Source organism: Oncorhynchus clarkii, chromosome 16 (genome assembly GCF_045791955.1).
Source record: "Oncorhynchus clarkii lewisi isolate Uvic-CL-2024 chromosome 16, UVic_Ocla_1.0, whole genome shotgun sequence".
NCBI lineage: Eukaryota > Metazoa > Chordata > Actinopteri > Salmoniformes > Salmonidae > Oncorhynchus > Oncorhynchus clarkii.
The window spans coordinates 38,126,344-38,142,165 of record NC_092162.1 but is presented as its reverse complement, the minus strand read 5'-3'; the positions used below and the strand labels follow the sequence as shown (position 1 = coordinate 38,142,165).

Genomic DNA, 15,822 nt, shown 5'->3' with positions numbered 1-15,822 from the left:
GTTCTTGAGAGCACCCTGCGGACATTATAGGATTTCCACCATGTTCCGTGTTCCAGAACTTCCATTCTCATTTACATAATTGAAGGTGCATCCAAAATACACGATAAGCATGATTTGCACACATTCATATACTGATGAATAATGGGATGACGCGCACTGCACTACACACACATGCACACACAGAGTGGTGCGAGTCATGCAACCCATTCTCTGCAAACCTCACTGCCAGAAAGCAACCACTCCCATTCACAATCACAATCCATTCACAAGTACAAATTGTTCTGTCATATTTTGCGAGATGGACTGTGGTCCAGCCAAAGACTCCCTCCGCCTGTAACTTCCACTCAGCCTTCTGTACCTTAAAGCTTTTACCCTGATTAAAACTAATGGACCTGATCCCTCCCTCCTGCTTTCCTTCTGCAGAGTTAAATGAGTGTGGAACCATCCATTTTCCTGTCCCACTTCACCCCTTCATAGACACGTCCTCTGTTCCCCACTCCCCCTTTCTTTCTCTCTCTCTATTTCTTTCTCTCTTTCTCCCTGCTCACACGTTTTGGAGTGTCAATCCGTCATATCAGGCTCACTGGAACAAATGTGCTGTGAGACTTGGATCAAAAAGCCGCCTGTTCACAAACACGCATGCACGCAGGTACACACACACGGAAACACACACACACACGCACGGAAACACACACACGTACGGAAACACACACGCACGGAAAAACACACACACATGCACGGAAACACACACACACTGGTTGGCAGAGCAAGCAGGCAGCAATGAGAGTCATAGAAGCAATCAGAGAGCAACTAACAGTTGAGCTACACAGGGATTCTTAAAAATATTATCTAAACTTTCACGCCTCTCTCTCTGTGTACTCTGCCTGACCATCTCTGTCTCCATCTCTCTCTCTTGTTTTTTGTCTGTCTGTCTGTTTCTCTCTCTTTCGCTCTCTCTCTCCCGCCCACACACACACACGCACACGCACACACACACACTGTTCTCAAAATAAAAAAATCCTCTTGTGCAACCCTGCCTCTATGTTACACAAAACGCAATAATGCATGAATGACTCAACCGTGTGTGGGTGAGCGCTATGTCTTACGCCATATTGTACTGTGAACCAAGCAGCGTTGTAGTGGAGTCATCGGCTGAATACTGCTCTGTTCAGCTCGCTCCATATTGTCAAAGACTTTATTTATATACCAATCAATAACACATTTTTCAGCCGAGGCAGGACGATTAAGCTGCTGAAACACTCTATGGGTGCCCTACACTTCTAGAGCCTTTGATCAGTATTCTGTTCTGGAACACATGGGAACATAATTAACATTATAGATTGCAGTTGTCCTCTAGCTGCACACTTATACTTCAACTCTCCCACACAAACTAATCAGAACCCCGACTACTCACTCACATTTTGAGTTGTATTTCCTTTTCTAACCTTGTCCGGCCGATTTAAAGTTAAATGAACATTCCGTCAATCCGTAATTTATCATTATCAATTTGCGGAGGGAGAAATGTCCCAAACATTCTCTATGTAGCCTATACTTTGAAAGTCAAAAGGCTTCTCGTGAACTTCTACACTCTTGGGAAAAAAAGTACTCTCTAGAACCTTAAAGGGTTCTTCTGCTGTCCCCATAGGAGAACCCTTTGAAGAACCCTTTAGGGTTCCAGGTAGAACCCGTTTGGGTTCCTTCTTAAACACTTTCCACTGAGGATTCAACATGGAACCCACTAGGGGCCTCCTATGGGGACAGCCGAAGAACCCCTATGGAAACCTTTTTTTGAAGGGTGTATGAAGTAGCCTGAGGTTCCCCTCTATCTCTATGTAACCTGAACACTTTGTCCTACAATAGCGTACCTTGCCAAAGCAACCTATTAAAATGTTAATGGGCCGACCACACCTCATTGACCTGGATTGCAACGACACACTTGCTGCTTGACTTTGCAATGAGGGTTCTCGCCTTGAGCCATAGTCAATGAAGGTTGGCACTGACAGACATCTCTCTAGTTCTACAATACACCAACCAGGCCAGGGGGGCCGAACTCATCTGGCCTTGCAGACAGGGTTGTTGGGTTGGGCTCAAATCCATTTAAATTTGAGTCAATTCACGAAGTAAACTGAAAATCCAATTCCAAGTTGTTGTCATAGAGAACCATTGGTGAGAATTGGAATTTCAGTTTACTTCCTGAATTGACGGAATTGAAATGGAATGAACTTCAACCATGGTCTACTGTCCCTGCTTGCCGAAGAGAGGGTCCTAGTTGAAACCGATAAAGCCTTGTTCACAGCTCTATTGACTGTTGTTTTTGTAATATATCATTAACCAATAGGGCTATTATACTGTCATACTGCACGTGCCAGGAAACTGACCCTCTTAAACTTGGTTAAGCTTCTCTAGTGGCCGTGAGTTATTTACTCAGAAAAATAAGAACCTTACAAGGTCATGCAAGTAATTTGTTTCTGTTGACGTCAAAAACAACATAAAAAAATGTTAAGTAAATTATATGGGGAGAAATTTGCCCAAGTAATATCACTGGCCTACATTAGCCTAGGTTTGTTTAGACCTCTGCCTTATATCCATAACTGAACACAGAACATAGAACACATAAGCAAGGTTTGGAACCGGTTTAGGGAACAGAACCGAAAACTGGAAAATAACTACATTTGGTAACACTTCCTTTTAATTACATGTGTAATTACACTACAACAAGTATTGTAGTTAACGTAACGACTCATAGTTACTTCAGGCACAGTTTGCCGGCCCTTAATGAACAACACCCATGCCAATATATCCTCTAAACACCGGCTTCGAGGACATTATCACTTTGCCAACATATTCAAATAATGTTTGACATACTTTTATTAAAAACTTGATTTTGAGGAATTTACTCATACTATTTCATCCTTTTCAGAAGATATAGTCCCGACGCAAATCTAGCGTTGCCAGAGACGTGACCCAGTCGTTCAGACTTTTTGTTTAGTATATATGGACGCAACAGTCTTTTGTTCTAAATGTTCCATTGCCATACTGGCTGGCAACGTTCTTATATCTTGCTTGCTAGCTAGCCAACTACGGCAAACTTACAGTCCCGTCAAAAATTGCAGCAAAGTAGCTGCATTTGCATTTGTTTAAGATGTTTTCTAGTGACATTTAATTGGATACATCCATAACAATGAGCTAATGAGGTGTGATTTTGCCTGGCATAGACAATGTGCACACTCGTCAGGACACTGTTGTTCAGGGGAGCTAGCCAACAACACAGCTAACATAATCACTTCAAACTGAAGTTTAATTTGACCTTTTTTTATTGGCATTTCTTTGTATATATCCATAAAAATGATGCCAGCTGATTCATGATTTCAACTGGCTGAGAAACGCTGCCTGTCTGTCTCATCCAGATTCCAGACATGGTCAATACTATGGGACAACTGGAGATAGAATTTTAATATTTAAACAATGTTGCAAATGTCAGAGAGACAGACAGCAAGGTTCATACAAATCTCCGCTGTTGAAGTCTAAAAGAATGTGAGATAATGTCTTGTGGGGATCAAGTTTATAAATTGCCTGGTTGGGCTGATGAGACAGTGGATTGTGCAGTGAGATTGAACAGAGTAAATAGGCATTTTAACATCATAGATTTAGCCGGTAGTAACTTGTTGAATAGACACCGGCTGGAATGTGGTTTTAACCAATCAGCATTTAGGATTCGACCCACCCGTTGTATAAAATGTGATAACAACATGTAATTGGTATTAATCCCAGATAAGGAATAAGACACTATTTGAAAGCACATGTAATGTTTGCCTAAGTACAATGTAATTACTAGTTGTTACACAGGTTTTAGCTAGTTAAAATGAAGTGTATCTCGAGGGGTACTTACTTGTAACTAATGTGTACCTTAACAGTACATTACCCATTCTGACAACCTGGCCCTTAATTTAAACCTTGTGGATGCGAGATCCAAGTGGGAGAATAAATACACTAGTACACCACATATCTGCATAAGTACAATGTTATTACTAGGTGTTATACAGGATTTGTCTAGTTATAATGAAGTGTATATTGAGGGGCACCTACTTTAATTATAATGTACCGATAGCCAGTGGTGGAAAAAGTACCCAATTGTCATACTTGAGTAAAACATTCAAGACACCTTAATAGATAATGACTGAAGTAAAAGTAGAAATAATTTCACATTCCTTATATTAAGCAAACCAGATGGCACAATACAAAAAACATTTTTATGGATAGCCTCCAACACTCAAACATAATTTACAAACACAGCATCTGTTTAGTGATTCCGCCAGGTCAGAGGGAGTAGGGACGACCAGGGATGTTCCCTTGAATAGGGTGTGAATTGGACGATTTTCCTGTCATGCTAAGCATTCAAAATGTAATGAGCACTTTTGGGAAAATGTATTAAGCAAAAATTACATTATTTTCTTTAGAACTGTAGTAGAGTAAAAGTAGTAAAGTAAGGTACAGATACCCCAAAAGACCACTTAATTAGTACTTTAAAGTATTTTTACTCTCAAACTTTTGTATTATTTCAGTCAGTTGTTTTAAAATTGGTTCTCATGAGCCAAAAGTGGTCCCTGTTTTTTTGTGTACTATGTCATCAAATTGTGTACTATGTCATCCCTTTTGTATGATACTTTACGTCCTTTTTGGGTTAAATTCGTATGATATAGTTGTGCTTAAGATCCTGGAGTGCATCTTTAAGTACTGGTACTTTAGTTTACACCCCTGCTGACATCACAGGGTTTGTGCAGGCTGAAATATGGTGTGTTTGGATGCTATGTTTTAGCCAACTGAGAACCGATCTCCTCACTGACACAACTGTGCTTAGATCACCAGGTAGTAAGTTCACTTTGGTTGTTTTGTTTACAAGTTTAGCGAGCTGGCTAACGCTGCTGGCAAGTACTGAGCTAGCCTAGCTAGCTAGTTGGCTAATATCGTTAAGTATACATACTTTTGTAATCGGTTAAATAGGAGGACAGATAGAATTTAAAGCCTTTCTGGTTATTCTGTGGTCATTGTTTATGGTCAACTTCGGCAACTCCTGAAGGCACCAAGAGAAAACCTCCGGCTGCACCGGAAATAGTGGGTATTGTTTACTTAATACGAAAGTAACATTCTGCAAAAAGCTTATAAAGGGCTCTGGAGTCTGATTGACAGTCAAGGTCAAGCTTCTGTTTCAAATTCATGGGAGCTTATGAGTGTAATGGCAAAAAAGTTTCACAAACTGTTCACATCAAAAAAATGGTTTCAATTGTTAAATCATTTAACGGTGTGAGTTCAGGTTGGCCTTCGCGCTTCAGAAAACAAAGGAAAGGAGGTGTGCTCAACAACAATGACAAAAATCATGATAATGGCTTACCAATAAAAACTAATTTGAGGTAAAAAGGAGTTGGAGCACATAACAAAAAAAGGCAGAAATGTATGTATTTTTGCTCACTTTAATCCATTGTACAGGATACAAACAGGTGACTGACGTTTCAATGTCAAGCTGACATCTTCCTCAGAGTGACCTGACCATTGCACTTACAGTAGCTCCTATTTATAGCCAAGTGGGCCATTGAGACACAACAATATAAAACAAAATTGTAATAATAATATTGAATGTTTCTAGGTAAAAGGCAATTTAAGGCACAATGTTTGTGAAATTTGGACGTGTTCTATGGCTACAAAGCACAGGGAGGAAGGTGCTTTGTAAACATAGAACACGTCCAAATTTCACCAAGAGTAAAACTGTGGATTCAAAGGGGCTAAACAATGATTTTTCACTGTCCTCGTTTCTATAATGTTGTTGTCATGAATTTTTGGTTCTCTGTGTCTCCGGATCCACAGACACCCACATTTAATTCGGAAATTATTCAGACCCCTTGACTTTTTTCACATTTTGTTTCAGCCTTATTCTAAAATAGATTAAATACAGTGCCTTGCGAAAGTATTCGGCCCCCTTGAACTTTGCGACCTTTTGCCACATTTCAGGCTTCAAACATAAAGATATAAAACTGTATTTTTTTGTGAAGAATCAACAACAAGTGGGACACAATCATGAAGTGGAACGACATTTATTGGATATTTCAAACTTTTTTAACAAATCAAAAACTGAAAAATTGGGCGTGCAAAATTATTCAGCCCCCTTAAGTTAATACTTTGTAGCGCCACCTTTTGCTGCGATTACAGCTGTAAGTCGCTTGGGGTATGTCTCTATCAGTTTTGCACATCGAGAGACTGAAATTTTTTCCCATTCCTCCTTGCAAAACAGCTTGAGCTCAGTGAGGTTGGATGGACAGCATTTGTGAACAGCAGTTTTCAGTTCTTTCCACAGATTCTCGATTGGATTCAGGTCTGGACTTTGACGTGGCCATTCTAACACCTGGATATGTTTATTTTTGAACCATTCCATTGTAGATTTTGCTTTATGTTTTGGATCATTGTCTTGTTGGAAGACAAATCTCCGTCCCAGTCTCAGGTCTTTTGCAGACTCCATCAGGTTTTCTTCCAGAATGGTCCTGTATTTGGCTCCATCCATGTTCCCATCAATTTTAACCATCTTCCCTGTCCCTGCTGAAGAAAAGCAGGCCCAAACCATGATGCTGCCACCACCATGTTTGACAGTGGGGATGGTGTGAGCTGTGTTGCTTTTACGCCAAACATAACGTTTTGCATTGTTGCCAAAAAGTTCAATTTTGGTTTCATCTGACCAGAGCACCTTCTTCCACATGTTTGGTGTGTCTCCCAGGTGGCTTGTGGCAAACTTTAAACAACACTTTTTATGGATATCTTTAAGAAATGGCTTTCTTCTTGCCACTCTTCCATAAAGGCCAGATTTGTGCAATATACGACTGATTGTTGTCCTATGGACAGAGTCTCCCACCTCAGCTGTAGATCTCTGCAGTTCATCCAGAGTGATCATGGGCCTCTTGGCTGCATCTCTGATCAGTCTTCTCCTTGTATGAGCTGAAAGTTTAGAGGGACGGCCAGGTCTTGGTAGATTTGCAGTGGTCTGATACTCCTTCCATTTCAATATTATCGCTTGCACAGTGCTCCTTGGGATGTTTAAAGCTTGGGAAATCTTTTTGTATCCAAATCCGTCTTTAAACTTCTTCACAACAGTATCTCGGACCTGCCTGGTGTGTTCCTTGTTCTTCATGATGCTCTCTGCGCTTTTAACGGACCTCTGAGACTATCACAGTGCAGGTGCATTTATACGGAGACTTGATTACACACAGGTGGATTGTATTTATCATCATTAGTCATTTAGGTCAACATTGGATCATTCAGAGATCCTCACTGAACTTCTGGAGAGAGTTTGCTGCACTGAAAGTAAAGGGGGCTGAATAATTTTGCACGCCCAATTTTTCAGTTTTTGATTTGTTAAAAAAGTTTGAAATATCCAATAAATGTCGTTCCACTTCATGATTGTGTCCCACTTGTTGTTGATTCTTCACAAAAAAATACAGTTTTATATCTTTATGTTTGAAGCCTGAAATGTGGCAAAAGGTCGAAAAAGTTCAAGGGGGCCGAATACTTTCGCAAGGCACTGTAAATAAAACATCTAATCAATCTACGCACGATACCCCATAATGACAAAGTGAAGTGGTGCATCCTGTTTCCATTGATCATCCTTGTGATTTTTCTAGAACTTGATTGGAAAGGCACACACCGGTCTATATAAGGTCCCACAATTGACAGTGTATGTCAGAGAAAAGACCATGCCATGAGGTCAAAGGGATTGTCCGTAGGGCTCAGAGACAGAATTGTGTCGAGGCACAGATCTGGGGAAGGGTACCAAAACATTTCTGCAGCATTGAAGGTCCCCAAGAACACAGTGACCTCCATCATTCTTAAATGGAAGAAGTTTGAAACCACCAAGACCACCAAGAGATCCTTGATGAAAGCCTGTTTCAGAGCGATCAGGACCCCAGACTGGGGCGAAGATTCACCTTCCAACAGGACAACGACCCTAAGCACACAGCCAAGACAATGCAGGAGTGACTTCGGGTCAAGTCTCAAAGTCAGCCGAACCCAATCGAACATCTCTTTAGAGACCTGAAAATAGCTGTGCAGTAACGCTCCCTGTCCAACCTGACAGAGCTTAAGGATCTGCAGAGAAGAATGGGAGAAACTCCCCAAATACAAGTGTGCCAAGCTTTTAGCATCATACCCAAGAAGACTCAAGGCTGTAATTGCTGCCAAATGTGCACCAACTAAGTTCTCAGTAAAGGGTCTGAATACTTATATAAATGTGATATTTATTTTTATATAAATTAGCAACCAAAAAAACAAAACATTTTTGCTTTGTCCTTATTGTGTGTAGATTGGTGAGAAAATGTTTTTTAAATACTTTTTTCAATAAGGCTGAAACCTAACAAAATGTGGAAAATGTCAAGGGGTCTGAATACTTTCCAAAGGCACTGTATGCACATAATGTGACATAGTAAGCAATTTTCAGGGACCACTTTTTGGATACAAAAGTACCGTAGAATTTCTTTAATAATAAACAACCATTCATAAGGATGGTCATCAACATAAATGCAATTTTATGTTGGAAGATTTTCAATGTTGTATTATTATTTAGGTGAAAGATATGGAAAGCCATTAAAGCCATTTTTGAGTAAGCTGTCCCCAACCATTTGTTTTTATTTTGGTCGACAGAGAAGTCGTCTAATTTCGACCAATCGATTAGTCAAAATGTTGAAACGTGTATTTTTCCATATATAAACACCCTATGTGTTTGAATAAAATATATGCCCTGACCTGAGCTTGTCTGATTCTTTAAGCACACTGTTTGATTAAATAATTAAGACACACAAATGACTCATGCGGGAGGGAGCCCGATGGCCACACTGTAAAAAAAAAAAGACAAGAGTCCCTGTGTGACTGGAACACGTTGTCTCTCTCTTTCCTCCCTGCTGCATCGAACAGGCTTCACAGCACAGCAAGTGACCACACTGTCCATGTTGAAGCTGCAACATAATTACAGCCATTTAGTTTCTTACTTTTTTCTCTGAATGAAAAGTTACAGTGCCTTGCGAAAGTATTCGGCCCCCTTGAACTTTGCGACCTTTTGCCACATTTCAGGCTTCAAACTGTATTTTTTTGTGAAGAATCAACAACAAGTGGGACACAATCATGAAGTGGAACGACATTTATTGGATATTTCAAACTTTTTTAACAAATCAAAAATTGAAAAATTGGGCGTGCAAAATTATTCAGCCCCCACCTTTTGCTGATATTACAGCTGTAAGTCGCTTGGGGTATGTCTCTATCAGTTTTGCACATCGAGAGACTGAAATTTTTTCCCATTCCTCCTTGCAAAACAGCTTGAGCTCAGTGAGGTTGGATGGACAGCATTTGTGAACAGCAGTTTTCAGTTCTTTCCACAGATTCTCGATTGGATTCAGGTCTGGACTTTGACGTGGCCATTCTAACACCTGGATATGTTTATTTTTGAACCATTCCATTGTAGATTTTGCTTTATGTTTTGGATCATTGTCTTGTTGGAAGACAAATCTCCGTCCCAGTCTCAGGTCTTTTGCAGACTCCATCAGGTTTTCTTCCAGAATGGTCCTGTATTTGGCTCCATCCATGTTCCTATCAATTTTAACCATCTTCCCTGTCCCTGCTGAAGAAAAGCAGGCCCAAACCATGATGCTGCCACCACCATGTTTGACAGTGGGGATGGTGTGAGCTGTGTTGCTTTTACGCCAAACATAACGTTTTGCATTGTTGCCAAAAAGTTCAATTTTGGTTTCATCTGACCAGAGCACCTTCTTCCACATGTTTGGTGTGTCTCCCAGGTGGCTTGTGGCAAACTTTAAACAACACTTTTTATGGATATCTTTAAGAAATGGCTTTCTTCTTGCCACTCTTCCATAAAGGCCAGATTTGTGCAATATACGACTGATTGTTGTCCTATGGACAGAGTCTCCCACCTCAGCTGTAGATCTCTGCAGTTCATCCAGAGTGATCATGGGCCTCTTGGCTGCATCTCTGATCAGTCTTCTCCTTGTATGAGCTGAAAGTTTAGAGGGACGGCCAGGTCTTGGTAGATTTGCAGTGGTCTGATACTCCTTCCATTTCAATATTATCGCTTGCACAGTGCTCCTTGGGATGTTTAAAGCTTGGGAAATCTTTTTGTATCCAAATCCGGCTTTAAACTTCTTCACAACAGTATCTCGGACCTGCCTGGTGTGTTCCTTGTTCTTCATGATGCTCTCTGCGCTTTTAACGGACCTCTGAGACTATCACAGTGCAGGTGCATTTATACGGAGACTTGATTACACACAGGTGGATTGTATTTATCATCATTAGTCATTTAGGTCAACATTGGATCATTCAGAGATCCTCACTGAACTTCTGGAGAGAGTTTGCTGCACTGAAAGTAAAGGGGGCTGAATAATTTTGCACGCCCAATTTTTCAGTTTTTGATTTGTTAAAAAAGTTTGAAATATCCAATAAATGTCGTTCCACTTCATGATTGTGTCCCACTTGTTGTTGATTCTTCACAAAAAAATACAGTTTTATATCTTTATGTTTGAAGCCTGAAATGTGGCAAAAGGTCGAAAAAGTTCAAGGGGGCCGAATACTTTCGCAAGGCACTGTATGTTACTGAAATACCTTGTTTGTTTTGGAAAAACTTTCCCTATTCCCTCAACTCTTGCCCTCTTTATGTGAAACATGTTTGCATCACATGCACGTGACCAATAGGGCTTGACCATTTGGGCTTGACCTATAGCCTATCATAATGACATCTTTGTCACCCCCTGACCTTAGAGAGCCTTTTTATTTCTCTATTTGGTTAGGTCAGGGTGTGATTTGGGTGGGCATTCTAGTTTTCTATTTCTTTGTTGGCGGGGTAGGGTTCCCAAACAGAGGCAGCTGTCTATCGTTGTCTCTGATTGGGAATCATACTTAGGCAGCCTGTTTTCCACCCTAGTTTGTGGGATCTTGTCTTTGTATAGTTGCTGTTTAGCGCTAAAGAGCTTTACGTTCGTTTATTTTGTTGGTTTTTGGTGATAATTTAATAAAGTACGATGAACTTCTATAAATTCTATATCTATAAATTGGTTATAAGAAACTCGAACACTGTAACACGTGACAGCAAAATGGATCCGGAGGACGTGAAAAAGAAACTTGAAACGGGTGTATGTTTTCTGTTTTTTCAGGAGGGAATGTGGAAGTCAGATGTGTGGAAGACATTTAGACTTAGTTGTGGAAATTACTGGAGCTCCAGAAAAAGGAGGGTATAGGAGGAAGTGCTGAGTGAGTATTGTGTGCCAAACAACTGCTGTTGGATTACAATATTATACTTTTTTTGGAACAGTGTAAACAAGACAAAATGAATTAGAAGTGTATCAGAGAGTCTGTTATAACGAGAGAAAAATATATATAAAGCCTTTATTACAGCAAAGACTTAAAACAGTTACATGCATTCATGAATTGCGGTTTATTTTCTGTAAGGAGCTCCTTATCCAAAGCTTCCTTTATTTCATTTTAAAACTAAAATGCTTGATAGCATACAAGTCATTCATACTTTGAAATGCAGTGTGATGACATGAACGAATGATTGATTGATACAGTAGCCTAAATATTGAAATATAGGTATGTTACGGTATTAAGATGAAACCGGACACACTCTTAGGACTGCAGCTCGATGGTGGTTATACAAGGCTATTACTGTAAGAAACCTACTAATGATAATGACATTACTTATTATAATGATGATCATAATAATAATAGTAATAATAACAATAAGAAGAAGGAGATCAAGAAAAAGTAGGGTATAGGAGGGAGAGCTGCGTACATATTGCGTGTGACAAACAGGTGCAGTTAGATTACAATCTTGTTTTTTTCTGCCCGTTTGTAACAGTGTAAACACAAAATAAATGATAAATAATATCAGAGAGTCTGTTCTAACGAAAACAATTGTAACGCCTTTATCACAGCACTGCAAAGATGGAAAAAGAGACGAATTTGTGAAATGGCTTTATCCAACATTTTGCGGTTGTGTGAGGCTTGGTGCTCACCGGATTCAGTAGGCTTTTAACACAAACACGAACAAGCAACAGAGGCAGGATCTGTCTTATTTCTGTAGATTATATATGGATGATTTATAAACCCAGGCATGTTTAATAGTTAGGCTATTGATTATAGACCTAATTAAGTTGGTTTCCTCTCTACTCAATTTTCATAGACAATTTTGTCAAGAGCTGTTTCCTCGTCTCCTCACTCCGCTGCAGCCTCCGCTGCATGGTTTTCAACACTAATATGCGGGTTAACTTCGCTATTATGCACGTAGCAACATATAGGGAAAGGCACCAATTCAACGGTTCACTGAAGATTATGTTTAAGAACCATAGACAGCGCTGGAGGTAGCGCATTTGTTATAAAATAATATTATATTTATTAGTGTTGCACCATTATTCTTACATGATATAACCAATTGCAATTTCAGTAGCACATGTCTTAGGGTGATGGACTGTGCCTTCCACATGGCCTCCGTAATGGATTAGTCCACAGAGACAGGCACAAATCAGACATGTTACTTTTTTTAAATAATTTGCAACTGCTCGACTAAAGAAATCTCGGTCGACAAACAGCCTATTGACCAAACAATCGACCAGTCGACTAAATGGATTCAGCCTCAGTTTTTGATTTTGTCTGTGTACAATTTATGAGTGTATCTTTGAATAATTATCCGGGTTCATACATCTATTAATTAGCATCAAGAGAGTTTTGGTCAGTGTGACAGAATGTAGGCTAGGCACATACACACCAGAAGAGAAGAACAAACCAAGGTGAGTATAAATCTTCTCTCCCTTCTCCCTGCCTCAGTCTCGGCTCTCACCTTTTTGTCAGTGCATGGTCAACCTCTTCATGCGTGTCCTGCTACAGCAGTTGAAGGAAGGAGAGAGAAATGGTTGTAGTCATAACCACAGCCTACAAAAACGTAATGAAAAGTACAGAAAGGTCCACACACTATATGCTCTTTATATCACCTTAAATGCAAACGTTTAAAATGTTCTTCATGAGTCAAATATTGTCATTAAAGGTGAAATACGAAGCATATAGCGTGCTGGCCTTTCTGGTCTTCTCAGGAAAGGAGAGAGACTCATTATTTTCCATAAAAATGTATTAGACTGATGACTGGCTGGTCTAAACGCAGTGGCAATTCCCAGGACCAGGAGCTCCCGTAAGAATCCCTACATACACAGTTACTGACCTTGGATTGGTCAGTTATACAAGGAATGAACAAACTGAGATAAGTGTGGCAAGAGTGTTGACATATAGACTAGGTACATAAAGCAGAATTTTGTTGACTTTCTGCATCTGAATGTCTATAGGCTAGGTTGTTTATCACAAAGCTTTTAGTATAATCTTATCTCATTTTGCCTGTCATCATGCTTCACACACACACACACACACGCTCACTGAATATGTATTGTTGTAAACTGCCATGTTCAGACAAACGCACAGCTACTGTAACATATGAGGATTAAAAAAAATACATATGTTTACACCGGATAGGCGCTGTGAAATGTGTTGTTTTATTTGGTCATAACGTTACAAGGAAAAGTAAAAAGGTAGCTAGCTACAAACGCTCAAGTGAGTTAAAAGGTAAAGTACAGTACTTACTTTTGCTTGTGGTGCTCTTCAGTGATGTTTCACAAAGGTGTCAGAATCCTCACCGAAATTCACATCTTTGGTCCTTCAGTTCAACACTGAAGCCCATGCATTTCCATTGTGCCTGTGTTTGTGTCAGAATCAGATAATCCGTTTGTCTATTTACTCTAATGTAGATTAAGAGACCTGTGTTAGAACTGTCTGTCTCAAAGTCTGTGTGATCAAAATTTGTAGAAAGCTTGTTGAGTGTATGTGGCTGAAGTGAAATCAGTGTGAATATTGTATGTGTGTACTGTATTTGCCAGGTTGTGTGGTTGATGGTATGTCGGTGCTGTGTAGTTCACAAGAGTCTGTGAGAGTAATCCATTAGTTCACCATGCGTTTCCGTGCTCCCTCTCTTCTCTGCTATTTCTGAGTGCCTCTACTCACTGACAGGACTGAATTTGAGCTCCGTCTGCTCTTACCATCCCTCCTTCCCCCTCGCCCTCCCTCCCTCCCTCCCTCTCCTCCCCCTTCCCCTTCCTCTTGGCTCAAACTAGCCTGTCCTCTAGAACGGGAGGAGGAATTAACAGCCAGAAGGAAGGGTAGCCAATGTTATTATACATACCTATGAACTCTCAGAGAGAGCTAGAGAGAGAGAGATACCGCATTGTAATAGGCTAGATTGACTACTCTATGTAGCCTATAGTGTTGTTGTTATGGGATGGAGAAGAGAGAGAGAGAGAGAAATTCAAAAGGAAATTATCCTAACAGAGAAAAATGTCCTCCTGTGTGCTACCTATATCCCCCCACTAGAATCCCCATATTCTAATGAAGACAGCTTCTCCATCATGGAGGAGGAAATCAATCATTTCCAGGCCCAGGGACATGTACTAGTCTGTGGCGACCTAAATGCCAGAACCGGACAAGAACTTGTCACCCTCAGCACACAGGGGGACAAACACCTGCCTGGAGGTGACAGCATTCCCTCCCACATATGCCCCCCTAGGCACAACTATGACAACATAACCAACAAAAACGTGTCACAACTCCTGCAGCTCTGTCGCACGCTGGGTATGTACATAGTCAACGGTAGGCTTCGAGGGGACTCCTATGGTAGGTACACCTATAGCTCATCTCTTGGCAGTAGTACTGTATCACTGACCTCAACCCAGAGTCTCTCAGAGCGTTCACCGTCAGCCCACTGACACCCCTATCAGACCACAGCAAAATCACAGTCTACTTAAACAGAGCAATACTCAATCATGAGGCATCAAAGCCAAAGGAACTGAGTAACATTAAGAAATGCTATAGATGGAAGGAATGCAGTTTGGAAACCTACCAAAAAACAATTAGGCAACAACAAATTCAATCCCTTTTAGACAATTTCCTGGGTAAAACATTCCACTGTAATAGTGAAGGTATAAACTTGGCAGTAGAAAATCTTAACAGTATATTTGACCTCTCAGCTTCCCTATCAAATCTAAAAATCTCAAATAGAAAACCGAAGAAAATTAACAATAATGACAAATGGTTTGATGAAGAATGCAAAAATCTAAGAAAGAAATTGAGAAACCTGTCCAACCAAAAACATAGAGACCCGGAAAACCTGAGTCTACGCCTTCACTATGGTGAATCACTAAAACAATACAGAAATACACTACGGAAAAAGAAGGAACAGCATGTCAGAAATCAGCTCAATGTAATTGAAGAATCCATAGACTCTAACCACTTCTGGGAAAATTGGAAAACACTAAACAAACAACAACACAAAGAATTATCTATCCAAAATGGAGATGTATGGGTAAACCACTTCTCCAATCCTTTTGGCTCTATAACAAAGAATAAAGAGCAAAAACATATACATGATCAAATACAGATCTTAGAATCAACTATTAAAGACTACCAGAACCCACTGGATTCTCCAATTACATTGAATGAGTTACAGGACAAAATAAAAACCCTCCAACCCAAAAAGGCCTGTGGTGTTGATGGTATCCTCAATGAAATGATCAAATATACAGACAACAAATTCCAATTGGCTATACTAAAACTCTTTAACATCATCCTTAGCTCTGGCATCTTCCCCAATATTTGGAACCAAGGACTGATCACCCCAATCCACAAAAGTGGAGACAAATTTGACCCCAATAACTACCGTGGAATATGCGTCAACAGTAACCTTGGGAAAATCCT

The 15,822-nt window shown here is 40.1% G+C and overlaps 1 protein-coding gene across 5 annotated transcripts in view; it reads right to left on the bottom strand.

The window, feature by feature from the left end:
- Nucleotides 1-15,822, bottom strand: part of LOC139368394 (vasopressin V2 receptor-like) — an 86,399-nt gene that overhangs the window by 35,641 nt on the left and 34,936 nt on the right. The window contains exons 1-2 of one of the 5 annotated variants that reach the window (XR_011626958.1): nucleotides 13,660-14,119; nucleotides 12,872-12,909 (exon numbers count right to left, since the gene is read on the bottom strand). The exons of 1 other annotated variant lie outside the window; for it this stretch is intronic. The gene's annotated coding sequence lies outside the window, so the exon portion shown is untranslated. Of the gene's footprint in view, nucleotides 1-12,871; nucleotides 12,913-13,659; nucleotides 14,120-15,822 lie in introns of those variants that run through there. 3 more of the 5 variants (XR_011626957.1, XM_071107207.1, XM_071107205.1) reach the window with 3 other exon arrangements.